The sequence below is a fragment of the Schistocerca nitens genome, chromosome 3, assembly GCF_023898315.1.
Source record: "Schistocerca nitens isolate TAMUIC-IGC-003100 chromosome 3, iqSchNite1.1, whole genome shotgun sequence".
NCBI classification, from domain to species: domain Eukaryota; kingdom Metazoa; phylum Arthropoda; class Insecta; order Orthoptera; family Acrididae; genus Schistocerca; species Schistocerca nitens.
Genome location: NC_064616.1, coordinates 455,006,626 through 455,028,054, shown reverse-complemented (window position 1 = coordinate 455,028,054; position 21,429 = coordinate 455,006,626).

Sequence of the window (21,429 nt, the reverse complement as noted above, 5' to 3'; positions counted from 1 at the left end):
ACATAGCTAATTTCCTAGAAAGAGAATCTACCATCTGGCGAAAACACAGAAAAATTTTGGCAGTTATAACTGAAGATGGAGATAACATGGATGCTGTAGTCAAAATTTGTAAAAGGGCTCACACCCCTTGCTATGCCCACACTACCAATTTAACTGTCAAATCAGGTATAAAACCAACTGAAAGTGTGATGGAAAAGATTAAATCTCTTGTTGAATATTTCAAAAAAATTCACTTTCAATGAATAAACCCAAGGAAACGTAAATGCAAATGAATCTGCATATACTAAAACTAAAGGAAAAAGTCCAACGCGATGGAACTCGCTTTTCGAAATACTAGTTCGTGTTTTTGGACCCAAGTTACCCATGATTTCCACATTAGCTGTTCTTGGAAATGATGGACATAAACTGACGCCAGAGACGTGGGATGTTATAGCACATTTAATTACATTACTTGAAATATTTTATGAAGTAACAAAATATATGAGCATTGAGCAAACTGTTTCGTTGCCCTAATCAGAAGTTTCAACTTGGATGCTTTTAAACTTCAAACAGGAAAGGTTCCCCAACCCCAGTAATAGTTGCATTGTCTGAGACAATGATCACAGCTGCCGAAGAATGAACTTCTTAATATGCTGAATATTGCTGGCGAAACTATTTGATCCACAGTTTAAAAAAAAAAAAATGTGATTCACAGCAGACAGCAGGAGACATACACAGATATTTGGTGGAATCATGAGTGAAGTTTCTTAGTTATTAGCATAAGAAATTGTTAATGGACCTATTTTTGTAACTCTCCCTTCAAATGTACATCCATTATCATTGTCATCATCTTTCCCTTCATTAGTAAATTTTTACTTGTGGAAAAACTAAGACAATGAAATGGAAATAAACAGAAACTTGCAACTGAAAGGCTATGGCTGCAATTGAAATGGACAAGTACATTACTGAGACGTTGCTGCCGAGGGATAGTGATCCCTTGTTGTAGTGGGAAGAAAGTAAACTCCTTTATCCACATTTACATTCATTGGCCCAGAATAGACTGTGCATATCAGAGAGTTCAGTACCTTCAGAGGGGATATTTTCAAAAGCAGGACAACACTGGCTGAATGAAGGGTGTCGATTGAGGACATCAGAAGTTTCAGAAAATATTGTTATCAATGGCAATGTTTAAGTTTGTATTTATGTGTTCTACAAGCTGTTTATCTAAATAGCCCCCTGTTCCATTTTCACAGTTCAAATTCTTTGGTAATTCTTTTGAGGAATTACAGGGCTTCATGGAGTTCATTCTAATATCCTTCTTATACCCTCGAGTCACAAATTTTTTTCTTCTATAGCTCGTGTTTCGAAAATTTCTGATCCCACCTGAGTTTAGAGAATGAAATATATTTATTCAAATATTACAATTTTTATATTTTCTGCAATACTTTGCGTTTGAAATTAATTTGTGTCATGAGAGAGAAACATTTGAGAATCGTAATTTTTAAAAAGTTACTTCCACAGTTTTTATCCACTATTGAAACACCTAGTGGTTGTAGGGTACAGTACTACTAGTCATGAAAGTCCACAGAAATTTTTCCAGGGAAGAGGACCAAGACTCAAAAATAGCCATCTTTGATATAAATTAATTTCTCACTTTTGAGATGTGTCATGCCACCAGAAATAATTGTTTGACACCACACAAAAAATCATAATCTCTCCAATAAATTATGAATATCCACACAGTATTCGTATTTCCTTAGCTAGGCTGCTTTGATACTGATGAGATAGGTATCATTCATGAATATCTTCTTCAAAGTAAACCTTCTGTATTATTTGCATAATTCTGGATGTGCCACATTTTTGAAGTTTACAATCTTAAGATTACATTTAACATGTATTCAAGAAAATCACTATCATGTTAGGAAATAAAACAGTAAATTATTTATAAGCGCTACATTTAGCTTGTTCCTATTATATGAAGATCACTTTGACAGGTAATTTGATTCCACAACAGTGATGAAATACCTCATACCCCACTCCACAACAATACTTCCAAGAAGGCAGTAAAGGAAGTCGCCATGGCACAAGAGAGTGGCTATTTTCGATCTTTTTTGATAGAAGGTAACCAGCATGTTCATTGTTATGGAATAGCCGGCCGAAGTGGCTGTGCGGTTATAGGCGCTGCAGTCTGGAACCGCAAGACCGCTACGGTCGCAGGTTCGAATCCTGCCTCGGGCATGGCTGTTTGTGATGTCCTTAGGTTAGTTAGGTTTAACTAGTTCTAAGTTCTGGGGGACTAATGACCTCAGCAGTTTAGTCCCATAGTGCTCAGAGCCATTTGAACCATTGTTATGGAAGGCAGACTGACAAATCGAGTGTCTGGTGTCATATTTTGTAAAGAGAATATGGTAACTTCTATAGTATTATTTCGATAGTACAATGTGGCACACGAAAAACGAGCCCCGAGTACAAGACTGCTCACTGTTGGCCGCCAATTAACACCTATTGTTTAGAAGCTGTTGCTTGCATTAGCTCATTTGTTATTACTTTACTGCCTAATTATTACATGTTTATCTATTTGTTGTTGCTTCTGCCTGTGGCAGACAACAATTTGTCCATAACTGGCGAGCAACCTGTACTAGCGAGCTGTTTTTCATGCGCCACTCTACATTATTTCACTGTGACCGACCACATAGCGCTACAACTGGCTAAAAAATAGGTGTTGTAGAATCATGGAAATGTGTGTGATAATTCTGTAATCAATAAAAGCTCTGTACTGCAGTCTCCAGAGCGGAGGCAAGTGCCCCCTCTTAGTGTCCGCCATCGTTCAGTCATCTAGCCCACTAATTGTCAGTTTTTCTTCAAAACCATAAACCAAGCACATGAAATGAAATGATCATATGGCATTTTTGGCCAGGAGGCCCCATGCGGGGAAGTTACGCTGCCGTATTGCAAGTTCTTTTTAGTTGATGCCACTTCGGTGACTTGCGAGTCAATGATGATGAAATGATGATGAATAACACACAACACCCAGTCATCATGAGGCAGAGAAAATCCCTGACCCCACTGGGAATCGAACCCGGGACACCATGCGTGGGAAGCGAGAACGCTACAGCAAGTCCATGAGCTGCGCACATACCATGCACAAATGAATTGTGAACAAGTAAAAATGGACTGTTTCCAAAAAAGAACAATCACCAGTGAACTAGTTCCAAACGATGAACGAGTCTCTACCGCAAGACCACGAGCTGTCGACATACCATGCACAAATGAATGGTGAACAAGTAAAAATGAACAGTTTCCAAAAAAGAACAATCACCAGTGAACTAGTTCCAAACGATGAACGAGTCTGTCCGCCTCTACTTGTTATTCAATGTAACACTGATCGATTAATTAACAGTTTCTGAGTACAAACCAAATTTTGTATTTAATTACAACCCTTCATTCTGCTCATTGTAGAACTCCTTGATTCCATTCATGCTTTGATCCTCCTAGAAGAACTAAGATGAAGAATTGTAATATTTAATATTTTCATAATGATTATAATTTGTAAAATTAATGTAATTTCACCATCAAACATTAAGGAGATTCCGGCAATTAAGAAGAATTGCAGTGAAATAGCTATGCATGCAGAACTATTTGGAGCAAGTCCACATTCAAATAGTGATCTTTGTCCTCAATAGTTACTTAATGGTTTTCAAATACTGTTGCAGCAATTATAACAGTAAAAACAATAACACTCTCTGTAGATTGAATTAAGACTGTTTTTCTAGATTAATAATCAAGTTTTTTTTATTTTAAGTCCAATGTTCTATTTATACTAGGGAAACAATTACGTCTCCTAAGTAAATTTAGATATATAGGAATAATCAAACTACATTTACAAAATGTTGGTATCATACTGTTCCTTCAAATTAAAAGTGATGATTTGCTGAGAATTGATTTATTGAATGTCGAAGTAAACATGTTCCAATAATTATGTGGAGTCAATGAAATCCTGTGGGAATGAAAAATGTTTACATATAAACTGCAATGGTAAAAGGTTCTTCTCATTATTCATATGCTTCTAATATAGTGAAATAGTGTTCTAATAGTACCATAAGCTGTTGATTTTCTAATGCTTCAGTATGATTATATTCAATGAGTGTGTGATGTGCTCATGCTGCGATTACTCCTGATATAAGAGGAACTGCCACATTAAGAAACAGAATTTGTTTGTGATTAAGTGGTTGAATTGCTATTGGTAGTCTTCATATTCCAAATTCAGTAGTAGGTGCTATTCTTCTGCTAAATACACCTCAAAGGAATGATACAAATAACAGAACATAAGATACAATAAATAAAACTATCCCTGATTGTAATCCAATTGAAACGAATCCTCTATGTAATCCTTGATGTTTACCTTCTCAAACGACATCTCGTTATCATTGAATTATTATATAATGTAATTTCAAAGCCAATGAAGATGAAGTTTATATTAAATAAACGGAATCGTTTTGCTAGTCCTGATACTAGAATTATTGCCCCCATTGCTCAAATTAATGGTCAAGGTCTATATTCTAATAGGCGAAATAAGTGATTTAAATTACATCGCCAACTTTCTGGGTGGACAGCCACAGCTCAGAGGCATTGTGAATAACAATGACAACACTCAGTACTCAATAACCATTCAAATTGTTATAAAAACTATAACAATTAAGATGTCAGAAACTATGTTTCCAAAGGGTGCATAGTTTTATGAAGGGTGTTACTTTTTGCAACTACCAGTTTCACACCAGTATAGACGCATCTTCAGGTTTATCTGTTTAGGATACAAGTCAATACATGAAATTTTTCAAGTACAGTAGTAGAAAAACAGAACCATAGTGCCGACATTCATGAAGAACCAATGACAATTGCTCACAACAGTTATATATCCACAATGTAAATGGACAATTACAGAGTCCCAGCTTTTACTGTTAACAGGAATAAAATACCTAAACCTAAGGTTAACTTTGATGCCTTCAGAATACATATTTCTTTCTAATCATTTAAATCATTTCCATTTGTTTCTTCAAATATAATTCGAAAATTCTTTTCAATACTGTAACAAGAGTGAACCATTTTTTAGATGAACTGATTTCTGTGAAGTAAGGATTAGGTGCTCTTTAAACTGTATATTAAAATTTCGACCAGGCTGATCTATATATTTATGGGGGCAGTCACTGCAGGTAATCTCATAAATCCCACAGCCCTTATTTTTATTGTGTTTGGCGTTTTCATTATACGTATATCTACTACTAACATATTTTGGAATTTGGAATGACAGATATATATTTTTCTTTTCTTTTTGCTAACATTTTCTGATACACTACTTAGATATGGTAATCTGTGATAGCTTGTCTTGACACTGTTTTGATCAGATGCTATGTAAGATTGTTGCTGAACCAATAGTGTTCATTGAATGGACAGAATGAATGGACCTTTTTTATCAAGGACTTCTTCATAGATTTTCTCCACAAAACTGGTCGCTCTGTCCATTGCATAAGGTAACATAACTAGATCAACTGAATGACTATAAAATAATCTATAAACTGAACACAATTAATCAAAATTACTGTAAGATTCACATTTTAATATGGCGGAGTAATGCAGTAGATTTAAGTTCTACAGAAAAAAGTTTCACCTTCTGTGATAAATATTCAAAGGCTACATGATCAGATTTATCACTGGAAAATAGAGCTTGACTATTAATTATCATTCTTCTCTTATCTTACTATAGTTGTATTATTGTTAACTACAGTAAGTGAAGCTTATGTTCTTAGTTATATGCTTGTTACTGCTTATTCAGATACTTCATGGACATTTAATTGAAACAATTTAAACAACAGTATTACCTAATTTTTTATTGCATTACCTACATTGCAATTATCATATTTGACAACTCAGTAGTTGCAATAATTAAAATCAAGAGACGGATGTTTATGACACTAAAGTTATGAATATTCAGATTTCTTAGATGTCGAATTTGATACTTACATACTTGAAGATGAAGATGTACAAAATGATGGGTTTCAGTTACTAGATGTAGTTAACTAAACAGTTTTACCTGTCAACTCAGAAGTCAGAGTTCTAACTAGATCTTCACCAGATTTACACTTATGAACAGAAGTTAAGATAGATGCCACACCCAGGTTATTGAACCAATAGCAATCACAAAAACTGATATGGACTATTCTGTGGTCAATTTCTGGAAACCTGTGAGGCAAATCATATGTTTATGTCATACATCTTGAAACATCAGATGACTAAAAGCAATTAATTTTCTATGAAACTAAAAAATAGCAAATTAATTCCTGCTTCCATTGAGGAATAATTAATAAAAATTCCTCAAATACCACCACTTACATAATTTTCCCTATTTTCTATATTTTCTGCTACCTTAATTCTACTTCCTCAAACAGTTTTTTTTTCATTTAAACCAAAACTTATTAAAAGAGTGGGGAAAGAAACTATCAAATTAAAACTTAACCTGAAATTAATAGCAAATCGATTCTCAGCATTTGATCCATCAACTAACATCTTTAAATTCTTAAGTTCAGCTAGAACATTGATAGCATTACTGTTAATCCACTTCACCATCACAAATTAACATTATCAGTAACAAACTAAAACTAGCCATACACAATGAGTTTAAAACTCCATTATGACCAAAATCCTTTAATGGAACATCATTCACCTTCGTCTTAGTTTTTATTATATTGATTAATTTTGCTGGACTGTTTCCATACATGATACATATGATATGTACATCATGTATGCAATGACAATTAAGATTTATATTATTTGGATGAATTAATCACTCATATCACATATTTACAGACCTAGAACCCCAAGGAAACCCTCTATATTAATGTCATTTATAGTTCCAAATGAAACAGTTAGAAATTTTATCTGGGCAGGAACGTTTGGACTACAACTAGGCATAATTCTTATTGCTCGACACTTGTTGTTACAATTATTAGGAAATACAGGACTCTCAGTGGCAAAAAATTTAATGTCACTACTAATTACTTAGCAAATACTGCTATTAATTTTAGAATCAGCAGTTGCAAAAATTCAGGCTCTTCTCAATTTTAAGATCTCTGGTTTTTAGAGAAGTATAATAAACTTATGTTAACAAATCACTCAAACAATTCTAAATAACAATAACAATACTCAACAACCATTCAGATTATTGTAAAAATTATAAAAATTAAAAGGTTAAGAATGAAAGCTAAATAACTGTATTAAGCTGATTTATTTGCAACAAATTGTTTCACACCAATATAGCTGCATTATCAGGTTTATCTCTCAAGAATATAAATCACTATGTGCACTTTTTTAAATGTTACAAATTCAGAACCGTAATGTAGGCATTCAAAAAAACAATGACAAGTACTTACACTTTTGGTAAGTTATCCACAATAATATCAAATCATATAGGTGGGCTGAAATAATAAAATGCTTGTCAAATGTACAAAGCATGATTGCTGAATGAACCAGCCCTACAAAAAAGCAGGTGTAAATACAAATAATGAATGGGACACTACTGTAAAGAGTGATAAAATGCCTAAAGATTGAAGTAGGAAAAGATCTTAAAAATTAAAGAAATCATTACCATCAGACCAATAATTGAAACTAAAATAGAAGGGCTCCAGGCCCCACAAAGAACAGAAAAACAACAGAAATGTATCACAAAAAAGTGTAATAAAATTCAATAACAAAAACCGAAGTTAATATAAACACAGGGCTACATATACTTACACCTACAAAAGCATCAATAACTCAAGAGGATATGTTTTTGCTAAAATGGTGGAAATCAATTTTGCATACTTCCATGCAATAAATTATCATCAACAAATACTGCAAACAAAACAAATAGATTAATCTATCATTATTATGAAGGATATAAAATAAAAACCAAATTGTTGATAAAATCTCGAAAATAAGTATAAACTCAGATTTTAGACTAATGGTTTAAAGTGTAATGTTAAAGATAGCTGGCTTAAATCAAATTTTTATATTTTAAAATAAACTAATTTTAGGTTAATAACTTTAAAGCTTAACCCCTGAAGAATCAAGTTAATATTTATATATGAAAAATTCAATGAAAACAATTTCACTCTAAAAAGTTAATTTTTTTCTGCAGAAACTAGATATCTCAGTAAACAACTACCATTTATTTTCACAATATGCACAATAATTATAAGTTATTTGTATATCAACCTAATTCGAGGTAAGTACACAAGTAGTAAAATTTTTGATAATCACTGAGACAAAAGGTGTAAAAAAATTTATGTACTTTAATAAATTCGAGTAAGTTTTTCATAAACCACATTCATTTACAGTGAATTGTACTCCAAAAAATAATTCTTCAAAATAAACTAAGACAACATAAACACAATATTATTTCTATTAAATAATAGAATTAAAAACATTTATGTAACCATATTGCTAATGAAGATGTACAATTTCTACAGAAAAATTACAATCTAAGTGAAATATTCTACTAATAAGTTATATCCTGAACGTCTTCCTAGATACACTTTAGAGTAAATTTACTATATTACAACTTTTCTAATTTAAACTGAGGATAACTTGTCAGTAATTTTTGCTAAGGTAATCATTAATGAGAGTGAAGGAAAAATCTGTTGCAACCCACCTCCTCTAACTATAAGCTGCACCTTGAACTGAAATATTTTACAATTTGAGTCAAGAGAATTAAACATCTAAAAAGATTCTGTAATAATTGATATAAACAGACAAATAAATTAAATAGAGGCAGTCATGTAATATCAGTCATGGGACAGGATCCTGTGAATAGAATGAATACCACCAAATTCTTTGGGTTTAAAGACCTAAGCTAATAGTACCCCATTAAGTATAGCTAATGTTTATTAGTACTATTAGTTTATTATTTAATTTTCACAGATTCATAAATACAGCCATAAAAATTGACATTTCGCCTTACACATTTACAGTGGTGTCCAAAATTAACGTAAGAAATCGCTGTTTTCCCTTTGCATGTCTAACTCACGATATAGTCGTACCAAATGTAAACAGATGTCCGTACGACTGTGTTCTGCGTGAAAGACGGCATTCTGTCAACAGAAAAACCACGCCAATCATGACGTCACGGCACCTATCAAATGGAGTTGTGTTTTTCAGGTAGTTCCACATCCACAATCGCTGTGTACACAATCACAGACAGTGCAGTATGGCACAGAGAAAACGCACACCACACTCTGTGCCGTGGAGAGGCATAGGAAGAATGGAAGAGGGGCAGTCGAAAACTCATGTCAGCCGATGGCCTATCATGAATTGTGCTGTCGTTTCTCAGAAGTGGAGACAATTTATAGAGACCGAAATTGTATCCCGAAGTTAACAGCAGGGCTGACTAAGTATGACACCGGTAAGACAGGACCTTTATTTGGCTGTAAGGGCATGACGTTACTACCCTAGTACTGTGCAGCAACTGGCATTGGACCTCGCAGCATCCACTGAAAGTGTTGTATCGAGGCAAACGATGTAGAGAATGCTTTGACAGAGTGGCTTTTATTGTCAGAGACCTGCTGTATGTGTACCTCAGATGCAGCTTCACAGAAGGGAACGTCTAAAGGGGAATCATCAACATCATCAACATGCCAACTGGACAGTCAAAGAGTGGGCCTACATTCTTTACAGATGAGTCACAATTTGGTCTGGAGAGTGATGATCAATGGATTCCCACTGGAACAGAATGTGGAACACGATTTCGAGACCCTAACACTGTGGAAAAAGACCGATATCAAAGAAGATCGTTAATAGTGTTGGCAGGGATTGTGTTGACCACTCAAAAACCTCTTCATGAAATTGTATGAGTTTAATTGCTGTCAGGTATCATGACGAGACCTTATGTAAGGTTGAGGGTTGTGCACGCAGACATGGTATTGATGGACAATAGTTCTCGACCTCAGAGAAAATGAGTGGTTGATGTTTTCTTGGAAGCGGAAGATACTGCAAACATGGCGATGGTTTCTCGCTCTCCTGACCTAAATCCCATAGAGCATGTCTGGGATGCATTAGGGAGATGGGCTGCATTACACCAACACCCACCAACCACTCTCCAAGACTTGCGAGCAACTCTACAAGAAAAATGGCCATTATTGCCTCAACATGACTCTGGTGATGTTATTCACAGCATGTCCCATCGTTGTCTAACCTGTATTGCAGCAAAAGGTGGTCACACCCCATAGTGAGGACATTAAACAGTTGTTGCAATGTGTGTGCAAATCTGTTAAGATGTAAAAAACGAAGTATATTTTCATCTACTGTTATCCATGTTGCAGTTGTTTACATATCATATTCTTTACATTGTCTCTATTTTGCTATCACCTGTTTTTACTGTTTTGTGGCAAAATGAAGGCAACCTTGCAAAATTTTCGTTTGTAGCCTTAATTTTGAACACCAGTGTAATTTAACTCTTAAATCATAGATAACTGTTTTCACCAATAATATCTACGTGTATCAGTCATATAAACATGACTGCTGGGATGAATTATGCGATTACTAAATCAATTGCTAACTCAAAAGTGACTTGATAATTAAATCAAATAATTATGTAAGGAACAAGTAGTCTAACAAAACTAGCAACTAATACTAAGAGAAAGTGAATAAATAAGGGAGTATATAACTATTGAGTATGCAAAAGATCCATTTAAACAAGTAGAGTAAATTGACTTATAAAATCACAGAAAGTTCAATGTAAGAAAGAAAAAATAATAAATTAAAAAAATTAGACTGCAGACTCAGCATCACCACATCAACATCTTCATTACATGTAAGTAAAGATAAATGCAGAACTTGTGTTACTTCTTATCCTTAAGATTTAATCTTTCTTTTCTAATAATAACCAGGATATATTAATAATATTAATTATTTAAGTTACATAAACAATACTTCAATGCAATATGTTATAAATATAAAATTACTTTTATTGTAATAATATACATATATATATTTATGTATACTAAGAAATTTAATTGATATAGTTATATTATTATAATTAAAATACTTGTTTGGTTAAGGTAATAATTGTATTAATCAAATTATTCTATTTTGTTTACCAAATATAATTAATGTAAAATATATAATTACATTTGTGTAAACATTTTATTATCCATTAATTTCTGTCTCTCTAAAAATCGATAGTTTCAGCTTTATATACATATATATATATATATATATATATATATATATATATATATATATATATATATATATATATATACATATATATATATATATGTGTGTGTGTGTGTGTGTGTGTGTGTGTGTGTGTGTGTGTGTGTGTGTGTGTGTGTGTGTGTTACTCATTAAAAAGGATATGACTGATACCTCTATAAATGGGACATGAACCCAATACATTAGGTAGCTTACCTTTTCATATCACATTAAGGTGTATGATGCACATAACATTTTGATAAAAAAGGAAGTTGTTTAAGCCTACCTTATGTAATACTGATTTATTATTCATATGATTTGCTGTATCAAGAAAATCTTTTAATCGGGCACTCCATTATTTGTTATTTAATAGAAAAGTTCAAGCTTTTTTTAATTTGTGTATGTACACTTTTTGTGTAATGTATTTAATTATATGCTCACAGGCACATATTTCTCATTTTTGTTTTATCTTAATATAAATAAATTAACATATCATTTTAAACTTTAAGTCACTAATAGTAATAGACTATTTTACTATATATATATATATATATATATATATATATATATATATATATATATATATAAGAAATATGTGCCTGTGAGGTATCAGTCATATCCTTTTTAATGAGTAACATCTCTACAAAACTTCTCTTCCTATCAACATTACTGACATGAACAGTCCTGTCCATCTTATCGATCTTTTGATCTGGAGTTTGAACAGGACTCGAGATGAACTTACACGTACTCTCATTGGCACCCCATTAAAGAGAAGTAAAACTATTGTCACAAATGAATCTTCAATGAAATATTTTATTGTTCAAGTGGCAGCATCAACAATAATATTATTTTCAGTTTTATTGATTAAAAAGAAATATCCAGTAGGATGAGAGGGACGACTCATCGCATCCATAACACTGTGAATTAGAGTATTGTTAAACATTGGAGCAGTTCTATTCCCTTTTCACATTCCATAGTAATGGGATCATCAAGTTGAAATAAGTGTTTAACATTAATAACAATACAGAAAATTGCTCCAGTAGTAGTGCTTTCATATTGTATCCCATTAAGAACATTTATTGTAACTGATACTACCTTAAGAATTATTGTTGGAGCAATAGGAGATTTAAATCAAACATCATTACAAGTCCTAGTATACCTATCAATTAGACACCTAGGACGAATGAAGAAATCATTATTTGACAGAGAAAAAATGAGAAGTTTTTTAGTATCTATTCACTAATAAGATTAATAATATTGTTATTGCACAAGCAAATAAATTTATTTTCTTATAAATCCATTCCACTTAGCAAGCAAAATAAAATCATAAACTGAATTCATAATATTTTTATAACTTTTATCCCTTTGTGGTGATCCACCTTTTCTTGAATTTTTACTAAAATGAATTGTTAAACAATCTCTTATAGAAAACACTGTAACAACTTAAAAAACCACAGTATTATTAACTACATTTTACCATTATGTGAATCACGTTTTCATGCATTATTATATTGTGCAGTGACAATTCATGTGCAATGAAAATTGAGTCTCAGGACTCAAGATTTCTACTTGCTATATCAGTTATAATTTGAACAATATGATTAATTTCACTACAATAAGGACTTAAATAAGCTAATAATATCCAAAGTTATAATTAAAAGAATAATCCTTTAGGCTTTAGTACATTTCCACACCTACAGAATTTGTAGTCTAGAATCATAATTGAATATACAGCCCACTTACGGTAAGAGAGAAAATTCTTATAAGTAATTTCCCTGTCTACCACCTGTAACTCCAGCCATCTTACCACAAAAATGATTATTCTCAACAAACCATAAGTATATTGGTGCTTTGAAACGGCTAATGATTTAGTAGCTATGTTTTCCAATGACACTTGACTTTCCTCTCAGAACAGCTATTCAAGCAGTTGCAACAAAAGTATACATTAGATACCAAGCTACACTTTGTCTGACATCCAGTGATGTATTGACAGAGAGTCTCTTTCTAGCTTGATCTCATATCTCCCACTAAAATTCCCACTTCTACGAGATTTTATTGCAGATAAAATGCTCTGGGATATCATCAACTGGCCCCATAGATTGAGTTATTGAAAGCCTCATTGTGTCAGAAGACTTGTCTTCTTAATACTGATGGTGGCAAGTACTTAATCTCTACGGTAGGGACATTATCTACCATACGCCTTACTTTATGCTCTCTTTCTCTCACAGAAGCTGCTCAATATGGAGTAGTCAGTGAGGTAGGTCTGTCAGCTTGGCTTCAATGGCAACATGTTCCATGCTGTAACAAAGAGTGTTACTTGGTAGTTAGTTTCAGACCCATGGCTATATGTTGGTTTAGATATGAATCATTTGCAGCGAGCCTTGCAGCCTTTTTCGGTCACTAGGGCAAAGGTATGAACAATAATTGAAGAGAGCAAGAAAAGGTCAGGTGAGGAAATGGTTTCACTAGATCTTCAAAGGCATCGGTAGCCAAATGGAAAATATATGGGAATCGCTGCAGGGCACTGCAACGACTGTACTGAAGCAGGGATATTTACTATCTCCACTTGGAACATCACACAGGAATTAGCAGTGTACTTCACTTCGCCACTGCCACAGAAAACCGACATGCACTTTTCCGCCACCGTCTGACGTTAATGGAGTGGGGTGGGAAGAATCCTCCAAGGAATACAACTACCTCTCTCTATGTAAGAGCTGGTTTGTGCATTGTCCTAGGTCAAAGAGACTGCATGAGGTAAGAATCGAATCCAGTAGACCATGTAGCATTACCTCAAAAAGAAAGGAAACAATATCCTTGTATCACTTTTTAACAACATATGACTGACTGTAGACTGTCCCAGCAAGTAGAGGTTGTCATTTTAGAACCCCTCCTGAAACCAGGGAAAGAACACATGTTGCCCAGTGACTAGCATAGCATGGTCTTCATTAGCCATACAGAAAAGACATTGGAACACATATTCAGCTAGTGTCATTCCTGCATCAGGAATTACATAGGCACCTCAAATTTAGGTTTATGGCATATCATTCAGCCCTCGACAACCAAGCCCTGTTAGAAGTTGGAATACTACAGTCTTTCCTTATCTGACAGCATCTCACAGGTACAGTGTCCAAACATGAGATGTTCAAATGGTTCAAATGGCTCTGAGCGCTATGAGACTTAACTTCTGAGGTCATCAGTTCCCTAGAACTTAGAACTACTTAAACCTAACTAACCTAAGGACATCACACACATCCATGCCCGAGGCATGATTCGAACCTGCGACCGTAGCGGTCACGCGGTTCCAGATTGTAGTGCCTAGAAGCGCTCGGCCACTCCAGCCGGCAATCCTGGGAGGGTCTATGGCACTACTTAGTAGGATAACATCCCCAAATAGCTCCACGACTGATTCTTTATTTTTGTCTCGGTTCAGCGATGCTCCATCACAGTGATTTGAGCAGTAGAATTATGTTCGTCGGTGATCTGCTTAAACACGACTTTGTGTGGTATTCTAATCAACAGTACTACAACCATAATTCAGTCTCCAATTCAATGTTAATTGTTTGTGGACGACTTTACTATATCTTGCTTCTCGTCCAACCCTGCAATTACTACTCGTCAGCTGCGGCTGACGATAAGGCATTTGGGGAATTTCCAGATGGTACAGGTATTACATTTGCTTCAGAGAAAAGTGTTTGTATTAATTTCAGTATTACGAACCGTCCTTTTAAGGGGACATTGTATGTGAAATTCGTTGAAATTTGACATTTTCTGTTTTTACTCGATAATGTGCTTTGGACTTTCCTGAACATTTTGATATATAATTAATTAAAATCAGGGAATTGTGAGACCTTCAAATAATATTTTGAATGTTGATGTGTGACTGTGCAGCCCAATAATTGTGGAAAATTGTAAGTTGGTGTCTTAAAAAGTTTCCAAGATAATGAGCCATAAAATTCTATAATTTGACATTGTCGGCATAGGACATACAATGTCCCCTTAACCAACCCATTCTTAAAATGAAAGACACTGTTCTAAATTTTAAAAGTTTCAAGGGTTTCATGGTCTCACATTTGGATGTGGCTGAGTAGTTACCGCATCTGAAGAATATAAAGATCTAAAGACATTAATTATGTTAAAATATTCTGCAAAAGGTTGTGGGCAGGAGACAACATTTCTACTTCAGTTTTACAAGGCTTTTGTGTCAACACGGCTTTACTCTGAATGCATGGTTATGTCTCAGCTGGTTCATCATTTAACTTAAAGCAATCGATGGTATTAACTTTGAAGAGATAAGCCTGGTAACAGGGTCGTATAAGACCAGTCTCATTCTCCAGCCTCTGTGTTGAGGATGGTGAGCTACCACTTTTCATCCAGTGTCAAATCCTTGTGATGTGACATGTATGCTGCCTGCTCCCGGTCCCACAGTTCACCGGCATTCTATACTGTGGTTCGCCCACCAGCCGAGTGATTATGCACAAAAAAACCACTAGCAACGAGGCCACTTGACATTCGTGTGGAACAGGATGTAGTTGGATTTCATTAAGAACGCATTACGAGGTTGAGGTCGTTCACAGCCTTAATTGAAGAGCAGGGCAAGAAATTTTAATTTATCAGAGCACAGAAAGAATTCTATCCTGGAGCATGTTTTTAAATCTATGTTTTACAGAATTTTAACACAGCACTGCAATTACTGAGCAGTTTACATTTATATATCTAAGTAAGTGATTACATCAGCTGCGTTGTGTGGTTTACTAAACATTCCACCGAATGAGGTGGCGCAGTGGTTAGCACACTGGATTCACATTCGGGATGATAACGGTTCAAACCCACGTCCTGCGATCCTGATTTAGGTTTTCCGTGGTTTCCCCGAACCCCTTAAGGCAAATGCCAGGACGGTTCCTTCGAAAGGGCACAGTCACTTCACTAATCCGAGCTTGTGCTCTGTCTCTAATGACCTCGATATCGACGGGACGTTAAACACTATTCTCCTCTCCTCCTCCTCCGAAATATTTCTTCGAGATTGGCTTATCTAATCGATTCACAGTGTATGACGTTGAATTAAATGCGATCTTGAAAGCGCTGGAGCAGACAAGATCATCCTCCAAAACCCCTCATCTGTATTGACTCCCTAAGTGTTCTTCACGCTATGCTTAACATGTACCTATCGAAAAACAAATCCAGATGATCGACGACTTCTTTTACAGCCACAGATTCAGGGCAAGGAGGTGTCATTCTGCTCAGTACCAGGATATTTGGGCATTCGAAGTAATAAAGCAGCAGATGAAGTAGCTAATTAATAGTCGTCTTCCTTTCAAGCATTAGGCAACTGCTTATTCTCAATTCACAAACAAAATCATTCCTGTCTTTCCCGAGCACTTCCAATATATCTTTTCCCATTCGTCTTATAGTTTACGACCTTCTGGAGAATTGTGTGACCTGTCATTCTCATGAGGTACTGTCTCAAATTTTCACGATACTTTTTCATTTTTTCATTCAAGGTGAAAATATTTAATTCTGTTGAAGTACAGGATCCTGTGTCTCTCAGAGGGACAGTGGGTACGGCTGAGAAACAACAAACTGCGGTCAATGAAACAAATGACATTATTGTGGCGTTCCTCCTTCCAAACACTGAGCTGAAAGTACTTTTGACGCGCCTCCTCGTAGTACAGTGTCCTCTAACGCACCGATTCCTCTTTCCGCGACACAACCTGCTATATCCACTAGTAACCAGATATCACCACATGTGTCAGAACCCTGGAGAGATATGAGTGAACCTGCAAAGTAGATGAACCACCCGCGAAAGAGAACACGATACGAAGAGGTAATCAAGCTAAACACGGCTGACTGACGACGGATAAGACACAGTTTAGAACGAACCGAATGAAAAATATACAAAAACGAGGTGTAAAGCGAAAGCCTTCCCCACAACGATGTTAACAGGCCAAGAACAAAGAGAGACGCAATCCAGAAAGCGACCAGACAGAAGAACCGAGTTCTAAGCAAGGTTGTTATCGAGCAGTCCGTAGTACAGCGATGACATCTGAAGAAAGCACAGAAATGACGGACTATTCACTGGTTGGCCATATTTATACCAGCTAGGAGGAACACTATTGGCCACGTATCCACGTGGAGAGATCGGTGGTGCACTCGCTGCAGTGGTACTGTGCTCTCTGTCAGCCATCTAGGCCCGTGCCCTCCAGCCAGCATTCAATTTCCGCGAAGCCTGATACCAGATCCGTCATACCGAAATAGCTGCATATGGGCGGAAACACCACGGACGGTGCAGTTGGGGTGAAATAGGAGTAACAGTGGAGCTGGTTACTGTCGACTGCCGGCTACAGGAAGGGAGGATGTCCAGCAGTGTTCATCAGGACATCGCTGGCGATGGGCGTGCAATGGGATGCAGAATGTATCGCCAGCGCAACATCTGGGAGTCGCAGGCAATGCCAAATTGGAGTCGCTTGTACTTGCACAACCCAAAAGGCTTATTAGTGACAACGATTTTCTGCGATTCCTCATCTATGAGTAACTGGAGATAAGCGTTGGCGTGGTCAATCTTACAGTAGCATTCCCGCCCAACAGGGGATAGGATAAGTTTCAACCTGTGATTGGTCATTTATTTGTGACCTTGAAATCTCTACACAATAGTAGAGAAACATTGTGATCACTCATGATGACTACTGGAGTAGCCCATCTACATCTACATCTACATGTTACTCGGCAAGTCACAATTTAGGGCCTGTTCCACTCTCGAAAAACTTGCAGGGAAAACGAACACTTAAATCTTTCTGTGCGAGCTCTGATTTGTCTTATTTTATTATCATTATTGTTTTCCTCTATGTACATGGGCCCCAACAAAATATTTTCGCACTACAAGAGAAATTTGGATTGAAATTTCATGGGAAGATCTTACCGCAGTGAAAAACCCCTATGTTGTAATGACTATCACCTTCACTTGTGTATCAGTCTGTGGCACTCTCTCCTATATTGAGCAATAATACAAAACGAGTTGCCCTTCCTTGAACGTTTTCGATTTCCTTCGTCAATCCTATCTGATGCGGGTCCCATACCGCACAACAGTACTCCTGAAGAGAGCAGACAAGTGTAGTGTTGGCAGCCCCTTTAGCAGACCTGTTACATTTTCGAAGTGTTTTATCAGTAAATCGCAGTCTTTGGTTTGCTTTCCCCACAACACTTTCTATGTGATCATTCCAATTTACGTTATTCCTAATTGTAATCCAGTATTATTTAGTTGAGTTTAAAGGCATTAGTTTTGTATGATTTATCGTGTAACTGAAATTTAGCGAATTCTTTTTAGTGTTCATGTGTATAGCTTCATACTTTTCATGATTTAGAGTCAATTACAATTTTTTGTACCATTCAGATATCTTGTCTAAATCATTCTGCACTCCGTTTTGATCATCTGATGACTTTACGTGACGACTTACATGACTTAAATGACTTCATGGGTACTCAATTTGATTAGAAGTCGCTTGTAAGGAATGGTGTCAAACACCTGCAGATCTAAAAACACGGTATCAATTTTACGTCCCCTGTCAATAGCACTCATTACTTCGTGAGATTAAAAAAAAGGTTCAAGTGGCTCTGAGCACTATGGGACTTAACATCTATGGTCATCAGTCCCCTAGAACTTAGCACTACTTAAATCTAACTAACCTAAGGACATCACACACATCCATGCCCGAGGCAGGATTCGAACCTGCGACCGTAGCGGTCACGGGGTTCCAGACTGAAGCGCCTAGAACCGCACGGCCAAACCGGCCGGCGTGTGAGATTAAAGAGCAACTTATGTTACACAGCAACTATGTTTTCTGAATCAGTGTTGAACATGTGTCAGCAAATCGTTCTCTTCATGGTGATTCATATTATTCGAGCGCAAATCGACGTTAGCTATATGGGTATGTAATTCAGCGGATTACTCCTATTTCCTTTCTTGGATATTGGTGTAACTTGTGCAGCTTTCCAGTCTTTGGATATAGATCTTTCTACGAGCGAGCAGTTACATATGATTTTTTAGTATGGAGCTATTGTGTCAGCATACTCTGCAAGGAATCTGACTACAGTCTGATTTAAAGTAGTTGTCACTTGTTTGCGCTGCGAAGTTACGACGTTGTCACGTCAAGGACTGGCTGGAGGCAGCCGCCTCAGCGCATCGCTACCCCCGGCGATAGAAAATCGTTTTAAAGCCTGTATCTTCCACAAAAAGTAAGTAAAAAATTTCAAACCCGCATATGATGTATATCTCTACAATGTCTCTCAATCTGTCAAATATCTATTCTTAATTTTAATTAGGACAAGAGTTACGTTAATTTGTTTGAATCCATTTAAATTCTCGGTTTCGCAAACAGCTTCTAACTTATCACGTCATTACTGAAAAACTATTGGTGTCACAGCAAAGTTTTTTTTTTCCATTCATTACCAAAATAGTGCAATCGGCAAAGAATCCTTAAAAGTTTTCGTAGTGCATTACGTTTCCCGTATATAAATTTTTGAAAACAGCGTTTTTAAGCAACCCTATCAGTACTGAACTCGAAACAAGTGTGACGTTTAAAATCTCTATCTCCTATAAATGTTATGTAAATATTTTGAAATTTACGCACAGTATCGGTCTCAGTGGTATCTATAAGCACATCAGATATCTTTTCTTAATTTTAATTAGGGCCGTTGTTACATTAACTATTGAAGTGTGAGAAATTTTCACGTCCGGAAAAATTTTCTTCTTTAGATTGCAAATCTCGAAAACTATTACACACATTGAATAACATCTTGGTGTGTATACAAAATGAAATAGAATTAAAATTCAGTCTAACTTACCGTAAGGAGGTGACGAGAGGCGGCTAAACAGTATTTCTTAGTCTCACAAGAAGAATACGAATTGATCGAAATAAATTCACAAACACAATATTTAATGGCAGTAAGTACACTACACACTAATCAGGTAATGCGAAAACACCACTTAATTCAGAGTCAGTGGAACTATCCGTGTCGCTGCTCGTATTGACAGATATAATCAAGTCTTCGACAGAATGAGATTTTCAATCTGCAACGGAGTGTGCACTGATGTGAAACTTCCTGGCAGATTAAAACTGTGTGCCGGACCGAGACTCGAGCTCGGGACCTTTGCCTTTAGCAGGCAAGTGCTCTACCAACTGAGCTACCCAAGCACGACTCACGGCCCGTCCTCACAGCTTGACTTCTGCCAGTATCTCGTCTCCTACCTTCCAAACTTTACAGAATCTCTCCTGCGAACCTAGCAGAAATAGCACTCCTGAAATAAAGGATATTGCGGTGACATGGCTTAGCCACAGCCTTGGGGATGTGTCCAGAATGAGATTTTCACTCTGCAGTGGAGTGTGCGCTAATGTGAAACTTCGTGGCAGTTTAAAACTGTGTGCCAGACCGAAACATCCCCAAGGCTGTGGCTAAGTCATGTCTCCGCAATGTCCTTTCTTTCAGGAGTGCTAGTTCTGCAAGGTTCGCAGGAGAGCTTCTGTAAAGTTTGGAAGGTAGGAGACGAGGTACTGGCAGAAGTAGAGCTGTGAGGACGGGGCGTGAGCCGTGTTTGGGTGGCTTAGTTGGTAGAGCACTTGCCCGAAAAAGGCAAAGGTCCTGATTTGGAGTCTCGGTCCGGCACATAGTTTTAATCTGCCAGTAAGTTTCACAAGTCTTCGACACTTTGTTGCAAGATACCTTCATTGTTCCATGCGTCCTGTATCACTCCTTTCACGTGATGCACTACCTTCTGCCAGTCTTCCGATGTCACAATTTCAACTGCCTCTTTCAATAGGCGTTCCACTTCGGTTAGCGTGAATTTCTTATTTTCTGCAGCAATATTCCGTTTAGCCTGAGCCCAAATCAGCTCTATTGCGTTGAAATAGCAATGGTAAGGAGGCGATCTGAGCACTTTATGCCCGTATTTTTTTGCTAGTTCATCCACAATGTAAATCCGGTTCTTTGGTTTGTGTTGCGATACAAGTTCTAATAATTATGCCCTTGTCAAATTACTGTCGAACTGTACCATATGTTTCTGTAACCATCTAACAATGACGTTTTTCCTCGTTGCCTTTGTGGGTACTATATCTTGTATTACATAGGGATAAGGAGCGTTATCCATAACAATGATAGAGGTTTTTGTTAAGCTCTGGAGCACACAGCCTTCAAACCATTTCACAAAAGTATTGTGGTTCATCTCTTCGTGGTAGTCGG